We start from the raw sequence: 19574 nt of genomic DNA, 5'->3' as shown, positions 1-19574 counted from the left end.
CCTCACAGTGTTTACATTATTGATACACAGCTCTTGAGGAATGTCAAACAAGCAGCATGGATAAATAAGTCTTCCAGGTGGAGCTATTGATCACCAAGAAGTCCGTTGCCCCCACCCAGCTAGTGCTGCACTTCAAGATCGATTGATACCTTCATTAGCCAATTGGATTTGGCCCTAACCTCAATACAAAAATCTGTGTTTGTTATTGTGTGAAAAAAATGAGTCCAGTGGGGATAAAGCTGGCCACACTGATAAAAGCACGGGAGCGATGATGACAGAGGGGAAAATAAAGAGAGGTAGGAGAGAGGGAGGTTGGTGTTGAGAGGAAGAAAGTGTATAAAATTGGAGATGTTGATGGTCAGGTTAAGGGTTCACCTTCAATTGAAAGAGAGAATGAAAAAACATGACCGGCTACTTATCACATGCATTGAGCACATGTGCATGCATGTGAATGTATGTGCCTCCGAGTGCTGGTTGCGTGTTGCCCCATCATACATTAGACAGTGGATGTATGTGCTGGCAGGCTGGTGTAACATCTGGTTTCCATGAGGGCCCGAGCAGGCTGAGAGCAGCCAAGTACAGCACAGAAGGTATTAGAGGTAATTTACTTATTAGAGAAAAAAGACTCAATCTCAGGAGCTGTAATTGTAAATGGAGATGGGGCTTATCTGAAGGACTATCAGTATCCCTGCAGGGGAAATACAAGCAGGCAAGCAGTGGCAGTTTTACACACACGTACATGGGTACGTCATAGCCACAAACACACATGCAGGCATGCAAACACGAGCGCACATCAACACAGTGCGACATTATTCTATTAGGTTGTTTTTACTCGTGCTTATAAATTGCATTATCTGAACTGCTAACCCTTTGTGTCAGCGCAATAACAACACAGCTGATAAATGAATAGGCTCTTTTAACAGGAGTCATGACTCCGCTGCTCTGCTGTGAGGGGCTGACTGCTGGTCTGTTGACTCAGATATGCAGTATGGATGTGCAGCGGGACATCCATCACATCAAGCGGAAAACTGTCCCTTTTTGTTTTATTTTGTTGTGGAGGATTTTTTTTTTTAAATATGGAGTTGACATTAGACTCCCACACTGTAGTGATGCAAAAACTGTGTATTACAGCAATGCATTATTTAGCTAATTTATCTTTATGGTAAATATAATGCATGAAACATAAATTTACTGTAAAACTTCATTTAGTAACCCGGGCTATTATTTACTTAAATCACTGAAATCACTGGGCCTGTATCTGGAGCAGGCGTCTATATGGGAGAGGCCTTTATGTCCTTTTACACAAAACTGTTGCACAGCAAAGATCATGAAATGAAATTGATTTGTTCATTTAAATAGTTTGAATAGTATTTGTATAAAAGTAAGGCTTTGAGAGAGAGAGTTACGGCACTAGAGGACTACGGCACCCAGCATACTGACACAACACCATTTTATCCTGTTAAAACAATGCTGACAACTTGGATTCATTTTTATAAAAAAAAAAACAAAAAACAAAAAAACTTTTCATTCTTTTGAAAAGCAGATCCTTATGGATTAAAGGAACATAAACTGGCACATAATCTGTGGTGGAAAGAGTGTCTGCAGATAAATACGCCACCACACACTTCTAGTGGGTCATAAGTGCTTTTGCTTTTGTATGAGTCTATACATTGTTTTATGGGAAATTCCGGCACAGTATATCCTTTCCTTTAGATGTAAATTAACACAAAAGCTAGAAAACAACATGTAGCTGCTAAAAAGTAGCAAAGAATAAAAGGTGATCCCATTCATGCCAATAGGAAGTTATTGTGATTATATTAATCTCTTGTGTTGTGTTGACATTAATAGGGTTTTTAACCAAGACAGGACCAATCCCTTAAATCCCAAAATATATAAGACATTCCACTGACTGTTCTCCCTCCTGCTTTGCAACACAGACACACCAGAATAAAGCTTTTTTTTCCTGTCTGCGGTGTTTTCATTGGTTTCTTGGCCGAGCTGGTTCTGCTGCTGCACAATATGTGGGTCCAAGCGGGAGACCCAAATAGTAACTTAGTGAGGTTTCTTTAGTGTTGGGATGACACCACTGAAATGAAAGGCAGCTATTATTTTCCTAGCCATTTCAAATGTGCGTCACACTTGACCTGAGCAGAGTGGAAATAAACCAGAAGCTGGGCCTGAGCGCTGGACGGGTGACATGAAGGAGGGAAGAAAAGTAGACATGCCTCACCTTGATTTACCCCAGGCAGTCTGATAATGTACTGGACCAACTCCCCGTAGTGGCAGGAGGCCGTGTATTAAGACACTTGTCCAGTAATCTTATCATCATCTGTATCAGCGAACGCTTTTACTCCATGACACTTTTTGTTCCCTCGGTCCAGACAGACTTTTTGCGTGTGTATATGTGTTGCTGGTGAATGCTGTCATGCCTAAGTTATTTCACTCAGGGGCACCAGAGATGACATCAGTGTTTAATGATGCTGTCACTGTTAACGTCTCTGAAAAATGGCTGCTGCTATCTGTTTGTAAATCTGATGACGCTTTTGCGGCTAGTTAGTCATCGTCGGCGTGCATCTGCAGCAAGCTGGGAACATTTTCACCTTCCTGCAAACGTCATAAAATTAACCGGTGGTTCTGCGATGGAATAGCGCTGAAAGTACAACCAAAATAGCCAGATATATGATATATTGATATAACCAGCCAGACAACGCCCCCAACGCTATCAACCCTCAATCTCTCCGGGCCTTCGCTGAGTGGCTGACCTGCCCTGATAGTCGTCTTCCAGTGATCTATGGCTGTGGTGTACTCCCCCAGAAAAGAAGTCTTCTCCTGTGCCTCACACACTGACCCGGCATCTGCCCCAGTCTTGACTCAGCTGAAACTCAATCCAAAAAAACACAGGAGACATTAAACTGAGCAACGCATTGGCCTGTGACCTTTGTGGATCGCGAAATAACACACGTCATGTTCGTCCACGTCAGATACACTCAGAAAAATCCACCCACATTGCACACATCATCTGCTCTTTATCTTCCAGCTCCCACATACATGGGTGATGAAGAGTAGAATGCCTGCGTTGCTCCACATGTAGATTTGTGTGCATGTGTGGTCATTAGGCAACCTCGCTTGGCAGCATGACATGAGCAAAATCTGCCACGGTGCATGACTGTTTTAGAAAGATCAGATGAGCTCTTATCGGTTCTATTTATCTCCCCAGCACATTTAAGATCGTGTGTCTGTGTGTGGTACAGTGAGAGCAAAGCTGATATCAGCCACACCCTTGATTCACCTTTGCTCTTTGGAGATGGGCTCCAGCGTGGTCAGCAGTGTCAGTGAGCAAGATCTGTTGTGATATGTTTGTGTGTTTGGTGCGGGAGGGAGGTTGTTGGATTAAGGAAGAGAGTTTTTGGCACCTAATCCATTGATTGATGGGGTAAATTGGGTGGGCCAGGGCTCACTGAAAGGAGGAGTGTGTGGCTGACGTCTGCTCACAACTGTCTGCCGTCTGATCGATCCTTGCTCGGCGGTGGCCAGACAAGCCCTCGTGATATAAGACGCTCACACACCCACCCACCAGATACACCCACAGATTGAATTCCCTCCACGAGTCAGTTTTCATAAGAAGATTAAAATACCTATATTTACTGGTTTGAGGCTTAAGAGTGTGTGTGCATGCAGAGTGTGTCACCGTGTGCCAGAATGCTGAAGCCTTGCTGCTGTGTTTACGAGGGGGAGCTCTTTGTCTGTTCTGTGTCTCTGTGTCAGGGTGACTTTACCACAGTGATCTGGCTCGTTTCTTCCTCTCCAGCACTCCAAAATGTTTTTCTCTCACTTCTTTATTCTCTGCAATGGAAGGGATTTTTCTGGAAAACTTAGAAGTCATATAAAATGTTATTCTCCCTTACTTCCCCTTTTCTTCTTTCTGGTCACTCACATTAAATTTTGTGCTCTCCAGAGCACTTGAGCCGACATTGCCAATGGATACTGACCTCTTAACGGATAAAGTACAGCGATATAAAGAGCATATAATTTAGCTCATTTCCATGTCCACTTGTGGTTATGCCCGTAAATAAGCATGCAGTTTAACTTTTGGAGTTTAAGACACAGGCCTATAGTATTTCTGTACATTCATTGCATTTGGCCACGATGGTCTATCCCTTCATCTCTTTATCCATCTGTCAGTCCATTTCTGGGTCCAGAGAGATGCTCTAACCACTGCTGTCTGTGTGGCCTCCTTTGTTGTAATGTTGGGCTGCTGTTCCCTTTCCAGAGAAACCACGGTGTGTCATAGCCACAGAAATAGATCTGTGTTTACATCACCTTAAACCCAGCCCGGTGCTTGTTTTGAAAGATGTTCTGTGGTGAACTCGGTGGAAAAATGTTTCTTTTTCTTTGGATTGGAAAAGAAATCACCAGGTATACATATAATATCCACTATGGTTGAATTAACAGGGATTTCACATCATGAAGCTGAGTCCTAATTTTTCACAGCTTTGCAATATACGGTTCAAAGGTCTCTACTCTGTATTTAGATATTAATATCTGAAGAAGTAAGTCTGCTTCCCCGATTTTATGCCATAACCAGTGTTTCATTACTGACAATGAGCCACTGAAGCCTTCCAAGTGAGCTCAAGTGGGGTGCCGCTGATTATGGAAATTCCTTTACTGTCATAACATTGTGCAGGACTCCCCCTACAGGAGACAGAGTGCACTGCAAAGAAGAGAAACCTGCACTGTCATTACAAAACATATTAAAACAGTCAGTTCCCATTGGAACACTGTCAGTTCATTAAACCCCAAATAATGACAGGCCACACATTTGATGCCAATTATAAAATATCAAAAGTACATACATGTAAAAATGTTGAAATTTTTTCTGATGTATATTGCTACTATATAAAAAATGAGAATTAGGCCATAGCAGAGGAAAATTGATGATAGAAATAATAACCAAAAACACAACATGAAAATATGTCTCTCTCTTTCTTTTTATGATACTGTACTCTGTACTATTATATAGTTTTTATTTTAGCAGCATTTGTAAACTATATTAACAACAACCATTCACACTCATGGGCAATTTGGAGTCACCAATTAAATTAAACCTAGCCTGCATGTCTTTGGACTGCCGACGCTGACACAGGGAGAACATGCAGGCTCTGCACAGAAGGGCTCCCCCACCCCAAGTTTGAACCAGGGACCCTCTTGCTCTGAGGTGACAGTGCGAACCACTGCACCACCGTGCCACCCCCAATCATTCATTTGTTGCCTGAAATCATACAAGGTACAACTCCAGTGAAATGTGATCCTGTCAGCCGATTCAACTTGTGCATTGCAGTTTAGAACTTTTTTGTGTCATCCTACGTTGTAGGCTGCTGCTTTATAACTGTCCATGTTTCCAGATGAGCTGCTGTCTGTGTGTAAATGCATCCTGGTCGGTTCTAGTAATCAGTGGTTTCTGGTTGCAGAATGATGTAACTGTACTTTTTGGCACTGTTGCTTCTGTTGTTTTACAAATCAAATCCACTGTGGACTCAGTGATGATATCAGTGATGTCATCGATGGTGTCCTAGGATGTGCTCCAGACTCTGGGAGCCTGTTAACATGTGGTATTAAATGCATGTCAGTGATCCAAACACAAGTGGACAGCCGAGACACATCGCCATTCACTCACATCATGCATCTCCAGCTGACCACTTGTGTTCAGATGTCATTGCTGCCTATGTCACTTGTGCTAAAAAGTCAAAGGGCCCCATGTGCAGTTATTACACCCACACTCTCATTAGCATGCTCGTTAGTCGCATTAGCAGTTGTGTCAGTATAGCTGGAGATATTGCTGTCAGCAGGATTCAACATCTCCCTCTGAGAAGCAAAACAATAGACAGTCACACAACACTTTGTCCAATTTGAGTTTCCAGTTTGAGTGATCAGATCACAATGCGTCTTGGTGGCCATTTGGACTTGTTTTAAGCGCTGTCCACTTGTGATTAGATCCCCAAGATACATATTAATACCAGGTTTAAACAGGGCATGATTGGCTCCATCTCACATGTCATCAGGGGTATGGGCTGTAGTTTGATTACACATCTTGACTTCAACAAGATGGCAGCATGGTCGCTTCTCCCAAACATGGACAGCAACTTCACTCTGCAGCCACCTCAGAACAGCTCGTAGCAGTGATCCAGAGCATTTAATCCCCTTGTGGTGGATGGCAAGCAGGAACAGGACAGCACCTCACATCCCCACTGTCACACCAGTCCTCACTCATCATAAAGCACACGCCTCCTCCCCTTCTCTCGCCAGAGTCCTCTGCTCCGTCAGATTGGTTTCAGTGAAACAAAGGATATTACAGCTCCGGAGGTCATCTAGTTTATTGTCCCACGCCTGCACAATGGTTAGCAGGATGCTAGTTTCTCTGGTGCTTATCTCTATCCATCTTTTCTTCGGTGTTTACTGAAGTTTACATTTGAAAACCTCAGTCTGGCTAGCTATCAAGAGAAAAGTTTACAAACTTTGAGTTGATTTCCTCATCCAAATGAGTGACTCACAGCCACACGCCACCACCGTCCAGCGCCAACCACAAAAAGCACCATCACCACTTGCAAAATAGACATAAGAGCATAAATTTAGCCCAGATATAGGGGAGGTGAAACAACTGGACTTCAACTGGAAATGCCCGTGCTTAAGTGCATCAGTTAGTGAAACAATAACATACAATACATTTTATCTCTTTACTATTACTATTACGTCTGCTCCCTAAAGCTAACCACAACTTTGCTCTGTGCTGTCGTGGCTCATGGTCTGGATGAGTAAGCGACAATAAGTCTGAGTGTTGTCTACTTCTTGATGAGTGGCTGATAAGATGGCAGGGGTCAAATCTGAGTGGTCACCTCCTTTCCTCTCTCAGAGCGCACCATAAATCACATGACAGTGTCTGGGTGCTGTCAGGCCTGCCTGCTGCCCACAAGGGTTAAACCAACAGTGGCCTGAGAGGGGAGGTGGACAGACAGAGGGAGGCCTGGGTAAATGCTGCTTTGTCTTCTTTCCTGACAGCAATACAACTGAGTGAAGACACAAGAGAAACTCTCACTGTAGACAGACTCTGACATCACTTACCACTGATGCTCATGGCTGCAAAGAGGGTTTAATTTTTCCATAATTTAAGTGACTTCCTTTAGTTATCTTCACATGTTCTTTTTGGTGAGACAACACCACTCGCGGTAACATAGGTGACTTTCTTCCCATGCAGTGACTTATTTTCAGTCTTCATCTGCTGCTGCTTCATCTTTCCCTTCCTCTTCATAACTCCATTCTTCCCTTAAGAGCCAAGTGGAGGCTGGAGTAGTGGAGGCCTTACCCAGAGCTAAAGATAGGGCTCCTTAGAGCCTTCATCTGTCATTCTGTGACAGTATTGTAATCAGGCATAGAAGATCCTGCCTACAGGCCGGACCTGACAAGGGGCTTGAGCAGTCCTGAGCTCGCTGGACAGCTGCCAACCCACGGGAGGTGCGCGAGTAAACACAGTATAACCCTCATACTCCATCTAATGTCAGTGCATGGAGGACACATTTATACAACGCTGCTGAAAGCTGTTGAATAACACAATTAGTTAGCTTTGACTTGAACTCCACTGGCTCCAACAAAGCGGGGACGCTGAGTGGGTATGTCTGTGTCATAATGAAATGTGAAACAGCAAATCATCCAGCAACAAAGGCAAGTTCATGAAACAAACTGAAGACAAGGATGAAATAAGTTTTGCAGTTTTTTTTCCAGTGACTCCATTAAAAATAATCATCAGTCAGGCAACCACAACTTTATATCAAATCGCAGCAGAGACCCCAAAGTTTCAAGGGACACCAAATATGTCAGACTGACCTTTTGGGAAATTTTGTCTAAATGTCACACAAGAAAATATTTCTATGATGTAGTGAAATGACGATGGAAATCAAGAGTTTACCACGCTAATATAGCAGAAGTACATGGCATTTCACTAGTTATAATTAAATGGGGATGAATGTCCACCGGGGAGAAATCTTTCATCTTGATATTTTGCTTTGTTCCACTAGAAGTCTTCTGGGGGTCAATGTTACTGCTCTGAGCAATACGTTTAGGTATAATATGGCTTTGATATGTTTGAATCCAATTATTTTGGATAACCCAAGAGTACATAAACAGTCAGAGTGAAACTTCAACATCTTAACCAATAATGGGATTTCCTAACATTTGTTAACAAGAACCAAGTGTTGACCGTCACAGTGAGTGGGATCAGAAATGACGCTGGGTGACTCGGCAAAGTAGTACGTATCTGAAGATTACTTTTTTGATTAGACACACACATACCTGGCACAGTAATGTACTGTAAGCTCTTTCATATAATTACATTCTCTTCTTTGTTTTTGTTTGCGTGGTTCTTATGATGAAGCTTTAAATGACTTGTGCATGCAAAGGTAGAGAAAGATGGAAAGAAAGAAAGAAAGAAATGGGGAGAGAGGTGGAGTTTTGCAGGATGTTATCAACATCCTGTCCGTGTGACCTGCAGCTAATGCTCATGTAAGACAGCAATCTGCTGGCTCTGGTAATCCCTCTGAGAGCAAAGAAAGAAAACACAAAAATCTCACTTTAACTCACACACACACACACACACACACAGAAGGAGAGACAACAATATTCTAATATAATTTTGTAATTATTTTGTATTTAGCGTCAAATAGAAAGTGACATTTAAGTAGTAGGAAAGTAACATTTAAATTAGTTGACACAAGAGTACTGGTGCATTTTCATACCAAAAGCTCTATGTGACTGTTTTATGCTGGCCTTGTTCTTAACAAATTTTTATCCTCCTGAGACCCAAACTTTTGTTTAGTATGCATTTTTAATTCCTCCTAGCTATTTGGGATCAGAGGGACCCAATAAGTATAAAAAACTAAACATTGTCAATGACGATAAAGTCCCAGTGTCTTCAAATGAGTACTTTCTAATTAACAGTGTCTCAGCATGTAACTGTTGCTGAAATTGGTAAAAAAAAAAAAATAAATAAATAAAAATTGTTGCCATATCAAACTACAAACATTCTTAATCACTGAAGTTTCAACCATAAGATGTGATCAGGTTTTGGACCTTGTCCACTTTTGTGTCGGACTGACTGACTGACTTAGCAGAGATGGCTGCCATCCATGTAAAAACAACATGGATTAGTGTATTGTGCTCTTACTACCACTAGATGGCACAAAAAAGTGTCCACAAATGAAGACAACAGGTCTAAGTTAAGTAGAATGAAGTATAAGGTCAAGTAAACCCAAAATGTGATGTCCTCATATGAGGACACAGGGTCTCAGGAGGATCATAGTGGTGCATACCATGGAGAATGTTTGGTTTGCCATGGGTTCAAGCTTTTCCCTCCACCACAACACAATGAACGTAAATTAAATGTTCAAACAATGTCCCAAAACTTACTCAGCATACTAAATAATCATTCAGAGAAACATATTGTGAATAGTTTTAATTGAAACAGTTTACCGAAATAAATTTAAACATTACACATTAGCAACAGGACAGGAAAGAAAAATCTCAAAACTTGGACAAACTAAACAAAACTATCTGCATGCTGCTGCAAAGCTAAGTATCATCAGAGTAAAGTGGTGGTTTACGTAGCTTACTAACCCTTGACATTTGAATTGCCTGCAGTGCTTTTGGAAGCATAACGCCAGAGAAGGAAACAAAACACTTATTTTCCGAATTAAGTTCTCTTCCCTCCAATAGCTCACACACTTGCACCGAATAAGAGGTGTAAATAACCCAGAGGAGCGCTACTCCCCAGCCAAACAGATGGGTGCTCTCACTGTGCAGAGGGGCTAGCAGAGTGAAAGAAAGTGCAAGAAGAAAAAAAAAGAAAAACATCACACAAGTATGCACGCAGCCAGAGATAGAAGTCATTTCCTGACATAGAGAGGGAGAGAGAAAGAGGAGGCGAGAAAAGTGCGGCTCTGGCTCTCCCAGGAAGTCTGTTAATGTGGGAAAGGTGAGAGTCGAAGGCAGGTTGGGTTTAAGGGTTAGAGGAAGGGTTATGCTTAGAGTGCGTATGAGCCTGGAGCTGCAGTCAGTTTGACTAATGATGGATGGACAGGACAAGAAAGAAAATGGGAGCTGGAGGAGCTGGAGGGGGTGTTCTTGCTGGTTTTTAAGTAGACCTTGACAATCTCCCCTTTTTCTACCAACAGATTAAATCACAGCTCACATACAAACACATACATAAATCCTCAGACATAAACACAAACACAGATGCCAATGAACACATAAGAATTTGCTTTTTTGACAGCATACAACAAACCACAATTAACTTTACAAGGCTCAGAAAATGTCCACTGACGACATTGCAAAGGCAAATTTTCTTGGGGTCAGACATAGGCAGAATTCCCCAGTGTCCAGGTATCACCAGCTGGCATCAGCTCCCTCAGAACTCATCATCTCAAACTGCTTTTATTACAGGAAATTGCGTGTGGAATGAGCAGTAATCTGTCTCCTTACGACACATCTGTACAGGGGGAGCCCGATGACGCAGGGGGAGGTCAAAATTACAGTAGGGAGTGAGTTGGTTGAGTAGGTGTGTGTGTGTGTGAGAATCAATTGAGTTTTAGATGTTCAAATTGAGGATAAATTTCCTATATTTATCTTTACTTCTTAAAAGGGTTAGTGAAGAGTTTAAACCCAGTTTGAAAGTTGATGACTTTGTTTTAGGTTGAGGTTATAATCAAGGCTGAATAACCTTTACCCTGAGACTCTGAGTTAGGGTACGTGTGTATTTGTATTTGTGCATGTCACATATGTGCGTGTGGTCCTGCTGAAATGATAGATGTATAGCGAGGGAGGAGCGTGAGACGGGGGCAGTAAACAGTGAGACATGCATGTAGGAGGTCTGGGTGCAGACTAAAGCCAGAGCTGTCAGGATCCCAGACAGAGATACAGATAGATCCCATCCCTCCACACACTGCCACTTGGTCCACACAACGCCATAAACCGTCCCACCGACCAGCCCAGCTTAATGGCCGTCAGACCAATGGGTGACGAGTTCACTGTGGTGCCAGGGTCATCTGCAGGCCCCTCGTAAATATCAAATCATGCACCAGAATATATTAAAAGCCTCAATGTGTGTTCATTGTGTGTTTGTATTTTTAGCTCAAGATCACTTCATTGGTGCCACCTTTGCCTTTTTCCTAACAGTACATATAAAGCTGGCACTGGGTAAGACTTTTGTTACATGAAACAGACCATTTAATCACAGGCAAAAAGTTTTATTCCTTTTAATTTTTGTTCATTTTGCAAGATTAGACACAGCTTGAGAGATGGACGCTGCTTTCAGCATATAATTACTACCTCAAGAAAAAATATACTGTAATGAAAAAGTCATCAAAAAATGTGAATACAAACCTAAAAGATTAAAGAAGAGAGAAAAAACAAGAGTGGCCACAAAACCACATAATAAAGAATAAATGATGAAAGAAAGAAAGAAAGAAGTGAGCTGTGTCTTTATGGTTATCTTCTCTTGTGGTTTGTTTTATGTGATGTAGAAACATTAGAAACATTTGAGTCTGATGCTTAACTTTGTTATCCCTATACAGGATCTCTCCTTAATATTGAACTGTAAATTTATGATGTATTAAATTGAATTTTAGTGTATGTATTTTCCCTCACATTTTTCATGGGTTTATTGTACAATATTGTGATTTAAATTTTGCTGAATACATTTTAGCAAGATAATTCGGTGCTGCAAGAAATAAAAAATCAAATTGATGACTGTATGACTGATTTTTGCATCAGAGATTATGACTATATATCAGGCTGCTATGTTTTGTTGCAGAAATCCAAATCTAGTCTTGTATGAAACAACACTGTAATGCACAGAGCTAAAATAGATCAAAAAATCCAGATGTGATGAATGAAAACTGCAAAATTGCAGGTTGATGCCATCACTATGTGCTGGGTCTCATCATGAGGGCACATGGTTTTGTTCCTTTTGATATAAAGACTTCAGTCATCCAGTGTGATTTTTTTTCCCAAGATGGTTTACTCTGAGACTTCTTACAGCAGGGCGGGGTGGTTTGTGTCTGAGAATATTTGCGATTTGTGTGTATGTGCATGAAGGTGGAAGTCACCTCTCTTATGACCTTCTCTGCGCCCAGGGGTCACACATTGTTCAGGAGGATGCAGACACCCAGGCTGATGGATGACCGTTCAGGCTGTTTCCCTAGGTTCATATTTACTCGGGAAATCGTAATTCACCCCCTGGGAGAGGCCGAAGGCGGACCGGGTCCTCTCTTCTGCTCCGCACTCATTTTCTCCTGGAACCAGGATGCAATGAAGAGGCTGAGAGCTCAGCTGCCTTGGCTGAGCTTTAAGGGGAGGTGGAGTAAATCTTCAGCCACAGCTGTCCCCTCTTCAAACTCCACAGAGTTTTACTGGGCTGAGGAATAAGGCCGTATATGGTGCAACCAAAAATACAGCTTGCCTTTTCTTTGATGCTTCATCACATACACACTACATATAAACTGATGTACAAATACACACATTCTTTGTCATCAGATGATGACGGGATGACACACTCACGACCCAGTGTTGAGTGTGAATATATAACAGTCTTAAAGGCCTTACATTTTCTACATTTTACATGATTTGATAAACTTTGTAAAACCTTTACTAGGTTCAAGGTCAACCATTTTGATCTGCGAGTTCACACACTCTGCGGCGTTATGCAACATTAAAATATAACTGAAAACCTCTGTCCACGTGAGACACAAGAAAAAAGCCCCTCTCTCATGGAAACACGCTTGTTTAAGCCACTAAAGGTACTCTCACATCCCCAAACTTTGACGGAACTCTCTCAATTTCATGTCTAAAATAACACTGAAAAAACAACTTTAACAAGGTTTCTCACACAGCCATGAGGTGGACATGTGGTCAAGTCACAGCTCTAAAAACTAGTGCGATGAAATAACAAGCGTGACCGGCATCTCTGTTATGAGACACATTGTCCATTAGTTTCCTCCACTTTACGACATAGTGACATCATAGGTCACTCGAGCTACCTAATGGGGCCAATGACCAAGACTGATGATTCCTGAGCTCAGTGCACGCCATCACCACCCGCTCTCTCTGCCAAGTATTCAATTAGGGTCAGTGAGTAATTGGGTGTAGATGAGGTAGAGATCATCGTTAGGCTCAGTATGGAAAGTCTTGGAAATGTGTGTGTGTGTGTGTGTGTGTGTGTGTGTAACAGAGACAGGAGGAGAGAGAGAATTTTGCCTGCCGTGTCGTGAGTGACTTAGTAATAAAAAGAGTTTCTAAACAAGTCACATAAACACTCAGGCAGAGTCTCTGGAGCTGTCCAGGGCTTCCCCACCATCTGCTTGTGAGGCTCATTAATTAAATGTTACGGGAAAGAGACAGAAAAGCACATTAAATACATGTTGAGCACCCTGGAATGAAAACTATCCAAATATTTCATCTCCCCAGTTCCAAAATTTGTGTACTTTTGGGGGTGGAAATGTCACCTGAAGTTCAGTAACTGCACAAATGCTCTTCAAAAGTCTATTTCTGCAGCAACCTTTGAAAGGATAAATACAGTAACTTCAGTAGCAAGTCTCTGTCAGTGTGCGGTGGTTTTATGGGATAACTGATTTCCATAAGATCAGTATCCTCCAGCCTTAGTTAATGTGTGCACCTCCCCAATGACTTTCCCTTAACTTCCACTGAGGCTCTTAAATCTGTTTAGACAACAACAATCTCTGGCCTTATCTATTTTTTCCTGTTTGCTTTTCCTTTATGCTCAGCTGTAATAACAGCGTGCAGGGTTGACAGAGAAGACAGCAGTTGTCAAGTTGAATAAACACAACATTTCTGACCATATTAAAGCTTTAATAAATACACTTGCTACTTCTGCTTGTTGTTTCTTTTAGTCTTGAGCTACATTTATAAATGTCATCATCATGTTGTAATCACTATACAATTTGTGTGCGACATACTCTGCAGGGCAATCACAAGAAAATATCTGTAATTGCAGTGGTCACGTGTACGGCCTCTCTAGGTTTTAATGTAGCAGAAATAACAAACAAACAATTTGCCCAGAAAGCGCAAAGGTAGATATGATCTGCTTTCCCTGAAGGAATCACTTTGGAAAATGGGGGAATGGAATTGACTGTAGTGCGCATCAAGATGGGCGAGTAGAGCCAAAAGCTGCTTGTTATCAGTGGCATAAAGGCAGCACTTGGAGAAAAAATAATTAAATATGTTTGAAAAAAAATGCAGTGAAAATGTCTAGCAAAACAGAAAATACAGATTGCACACAGCTTAAAAATTAAAATAATAAAAAAAACCTACTAAACTTTAATTAGATATTCAATAAGAAATAGTTTAGTACTTTTTTCTGTTAAGCAAATTAATTGTGTTCCTGTAGGTGGTTCAAAATAGGTTACATTATGAATTTCAAAGCTTAACTCCTCATTTTAATCCGATTTATCAAAATGCATCCAAAAAAGGTTTGCTTTATATAGCCACAAGATGGCAACATGGAGCTGCAGTAGCTTAGTGTGATGTGTCCATGCTGCTTCTCATTCAGTGCTAAAATGTTTGAGCAAGAACACAAGTTTTTAAAAGGCAATTTAGACATAATATCATAGATGAAATGTCTTTCAACAACAGCAAACCAACAATAAGCTGTTTCCTCTTTTTCGTAAGTTTCACTATTTCCTTCTCATGCCTTTGAGCACTCTTATGACATGAGCCTTAATTTCTGCCCTAAGTTACATAAGCAGGACTTTCCCCCCTGCAATACCTATTGATGTCAACTGTGCAAACCATCATGGTTAACTAGCCGTAGAAGATCCGCTTCACTGGTCCCCGGGACTGTTTCTTTTGTCTCTTTCTATGGAAAAGAGTAGAAAACGGTAGCATGCAAATCGTGTGATAAAAATGTTTTTTACCCCTCACCGGGTTGTTGCTTTTAAACATGCAAATTGTCCACAATTTCACCTGATACAGTTTCCCTTCAGCAATCCAACATGTGTCAAAATATATTTTGATGAGTGCATCATGCTCATCATATGCAATCTTCAAATCTAGGATGACACAGTACACCAACCACAGCTACCACATGACATTAACTGAGCTCATTTTCTATGTAAATTATTTTACCACTGCACTAGCAGGTATTTCCACCTCAGTCATGTGATGGTCATGTTTTGATTCTGGTATTTTCAAAGGGGGAAGTATGTACTGTCACTGTACTTTCTACTAAGGCGTGTGGTCGGCAGACAGCTTGGCCCACAGTCGCCTTCAGCTGTACTGGAACCATTTTAGACCAACTTTAAATAATCTCCATCCCAGCAGCACCTGTTGCCTGGACGGCGTGTGGCATCTTACTCAGAAAGAGGTTGTGTAATCAATGTGACTTCTACAGACGGTCTAATGATATAGTTAGAAACAAGGTTCAAAACCACAAAGATCCTGTTCCTCAATCGATAACGGAGTTACATGTCATCAGAATAAACGTGAACAAAAGCACTTTTCACAATTAATAAGGCAGTGTTGTGTGTAAAAAAAAATATGAGCTGTTTTTTACTGCTGTTTATTTTGCCCTGAGACTTTCTGTCTGAAATTTTTAATCGTAAATTCAGCACACATTCATAAAAAGAGGCAAATCCTCAATATCTATTGAGACGGCAGAAAATCTCTTCATCAGGCATCTTGTGTTACCTCATAACTATCACCTTTGTTACCACATCCTGCCACCTATGTACTTTGCATGCGCACACACGCACACACACATACACACACACATACAGTGAGCACTGAGCTGTGAGCTGCATGTCAATACAGCTCTCATGCTCCCCTGGCTCGTGTACCCCAGGGACTGTTACCCCACCCCGGCCTTCCCCTCCACCTCGACATCCATCACCCTCTTTTACCACCGATAAGTTTTGTTTTTCTTGAACACGAAACAGGAATGCACTATGCATGCATTTTAGTTCTAAACAATTAATGAGTATTTCTGTGCAAGCGGCCCACACACTGTACTTCCAAGGCACTGTAACAAGTACTTCAGCTGTCACTACGGCTGTGTGGATTCCCTCTCATTCATATTTAATTCCTATAAACCAAAGTTTACAAATGGCTTAAATTGTCTGAATCTTTTTTTTTTCCACAGCTGGCCCCTGTGTTGACTGTTCCTCTTTTAGGGGAGAAGTTGTGTGCTGGAACATCTCCCTGGGCTCCTTCCTGTGTTTCCTGTCCAGAGACAGATCAGGCGGTCAGGGATCACTCTTGTCAAAGAGTGCAGCAACCAGGACAAAGACTGATGCAACTCAGATGTCGCCTCACCCACTGATTCACATACACATACACATGCACTCTCCTTCTTTAACATGACTTTGAATCCAGGCTTGTGGTCACAAACAGAGTTTATATGTAGTTTATTCCTGCAGTATATGTTTACTAATTTGACCTGCACTTATTTTGAACTTTATAAATGTTAGCTGTTGACATAGATCCTGTGAGATCAGTCAGATGTGAGTCACAAACTTTCTCACAAAAATAGCTACAAAGATAACCCTTGTGCTTAATTTGATTCTGAGGTCCTGGGCAATTCACAAACACATGGTAAAACATTAAGACGCCACGCTGAGGGAAGACAGAATGATGTTGATATTTCGATGTTGGCTATTTTGATGGTAGGTTACAATAAACCTCTTTCCCGTAAATCAGCATACTTCCTTATATTCACTTTTACATGTTACATCTTTCCTGCTGCATCACACAATTTCCCATTTTTGCGCATTTCTGTCCTGTTACCGTGAATATAGATGTTGATGTAGACGGGTCAGATGAGTCATACATTAATAATCTTAAGCAATTTTCAGATTCCTTCATCTGACGAAATAGCAGTTAACTTTGAAGCATACTCCGTAGGTACGAGGCTTTGGGGACCTTTGGTTTAAAGGACATGAACTGATACCAATTAGAGGATATGATCCTCGATCAGTGGCTACCACAGTGTGTGTGTGTGTGTGTGTGTGTGTGTGTGTGTGTGTGTGTGTGTGTGTGTATACACAAAGTGTGTGGTTAGGTGGCTTTCTCCTTGCGTCCCAGGATGTGGGCTCCCCGTCCACCTGTCTCTCCACTGACAACGTCCTCAGAGCTCTCCCAGTTCCTCTCTGGATGCCTATTCTCATCTCACCCACACTGATTCTAAACCAGCGTTCCCCCCAGAGACACCACCAACGCCTTCAACACTGCCACTTGCATAACTCAACCTGTTTAGGGTAAATCACAACTTCCTAATTTGGCATTCTTTGCATGTATGTGGTCAAAGTCACCTGGCACGATAGAAACAAGGCCTATAATTAGAGTCATTAAAGGAAAGATTTTTTTTAGAGTGACAAAATGCTTCTGAAATACACTAAACCGCAAATAACAAAATGTGCTTTAAGAAGGTAATTTCTCATTGGAACTTGTGATCGTTCCCGTTTAATTCAAGCTGATATAAGCAGTGGAAAACAACAGCAGCTTAACTGAAAGGTCAGTGCTGAGCCTGCAGCCAAACCCTGGAACACGGCTTGAGAGGACTGAGGAGTCAGCAATACGGGGAAATCAGGAAACAACAAAAATAGACAAAGCAATTCCTTTAATCTATCTTTCAATTTGCAGTTAGTCTCTTTTTGCCTGATTTCCTTGAAGCGCTGCTCTTCGCAAAATTGGTGCTGCTTCCTTTAAGTGGCTACTGTACAGCACAGAATATTGAAATGTTATGAAGCACGGCCATGGTTACGTAGCCTATGGTGGCAACATCAGTTCTGTTTGTCGCTTGTCTCTAATGATTTATTGTGGGAAGCCTCAGACGCCACAAAGAGATGTTGCAATACACGGAGAACCACATTGCAGACGCTGAAAATGTGACTGAAAAGAGACTCCGTTAGCAGAAATGCACACAACGCGCCTCCTTCCACTCCCCACAGACATGGGAAAAAATCAAATCTTGGTGTTTTGTAAGAGTCAATACCACAACGCATTACATTGTTTGAACGTGCTACTTTCGAAATTTAACATGACAGGGCTAAAACGATAGAGGCATGTTCAGTAAACCATGTATCAGACATAAAATTTGCCTCTCCTTGTGAAAAATGGTTCATTCTCTGTAGTCCTGTGTGTGAGATTTTACCATCGCTTCTCAGAAACATTTACAACTGCACCCCGTTTCTGACACTAGAAAAACATATCATAGGATATCATGTCCTTTACAGCAAGACGTACAGTCTTTTAACCCTCTGGTCTAACTACATGTTTGTTGGCTTGCTGAAAATAGTATCTGGAGGAAACGAATACTGTGGACTCTATTCTGGATTATAGACTCCTTTGTGGTATCTGGTAAATCCCTCTGTTATGTCTGATAGGATTTATTGTTAAAATTGCAAGTTAGCTTAGCACAGGCATGTTCAAAGTCTGGCCCAGGGGCTAACTGTGGTCTACGGACAGATTTTAAACAGCCAGTGGCTTGTCTTATAAAATATACTGTGGCCCACCCATAGATTTACTACAATACCTAGATACCAGATGCCAAGATGGTGCTAATTTCAATGAAGCTGCTTGTCTGGCACATATACCAAAAAAGTTTTTAGCTTCCTAGTTTACTTTTGGGGTATGCGACCCGCTGAATATACACACTTCTCCCCTGGCTCCGCCCATGAGCTCCTGCTCATCTTATAGACGTTACATTGAGATGATGTCACAGATTTTCAAATCACTTGTCCTCGCCTCCTGGAAAGTTTTAAAAATATAAAACCTCCATGGATCACAAATTCCTAACAGAAAGAGTCATAATTGACCTCATTTTCAGTTTGAGGTATCCTGTGGGCAGTTTTACAGACATCTCTTTTATAATAGTGATCTATGGGGAAAATGATTTTTGGGCAGCAGGGGAATTTTTCATTGAAATACCAAGAGTTGCCACTGTGAAAAACTGGCGGGATTATCATTCAGATTGTAGACATACACCAAGTGGGTAATATACAAGCTGAACTAAACAAGACAATAAACAAGCAAATAAACTCAGTCAGCATCGAGGGCCACCGTATACGAGAGTGGCAGTTGAACACTTATTCAAAGGAAGATAAAACAGCTGTGTTTGTCTTTTTGTACGTGACATATAGAGGCCTATTTTTATAACCCATGTGATGTGAGAAGCAGCCGGCCCCCCAGGTACTTTCACATTATCTAATCTGGCCCCCATTCAAAAAAATTTGGACATCCCTGGCTCAGTACAAAGAATGTAAACAACACAGCTAGCCTTACTCTAACAAAACAAAATCCATCTACCAACAAGTTATTTGGAACCGCTTGACCTTTACACTGTAAAAGGTTACAAGCTTTAAGTGTTTACAGATAAACCTGCTGTGTGGGGCCTGGAGCCGATATATACCCTGGACAGGTCACCAGACAATCACAGGGCTGACACACACAGAAACTAGTCTCGCCACCAGACAATCAGAGATCTCCGCCTTCTGATTTAGTTAAGCAAAGCGTTTAAAGAC

This window comes from Epinephelus fuscoguttatus, linkage group LG2 (assembly GCF_011397635.1).
Source record: "Epinephelus fuscoguttatus linkage group LG2, E.fuscoguttatus.final_Chr_v1".
In the NCBI taxonomy this organism is placed as follows: Eukaryota; Metazoa; Chordata; class Actinopteri; order Perciformes; family Serranidae; genus Epinephelus; species Epinephelus fuscoguttatus.
Note: the sequence above shows the minus strand (reverse complement) of the source record.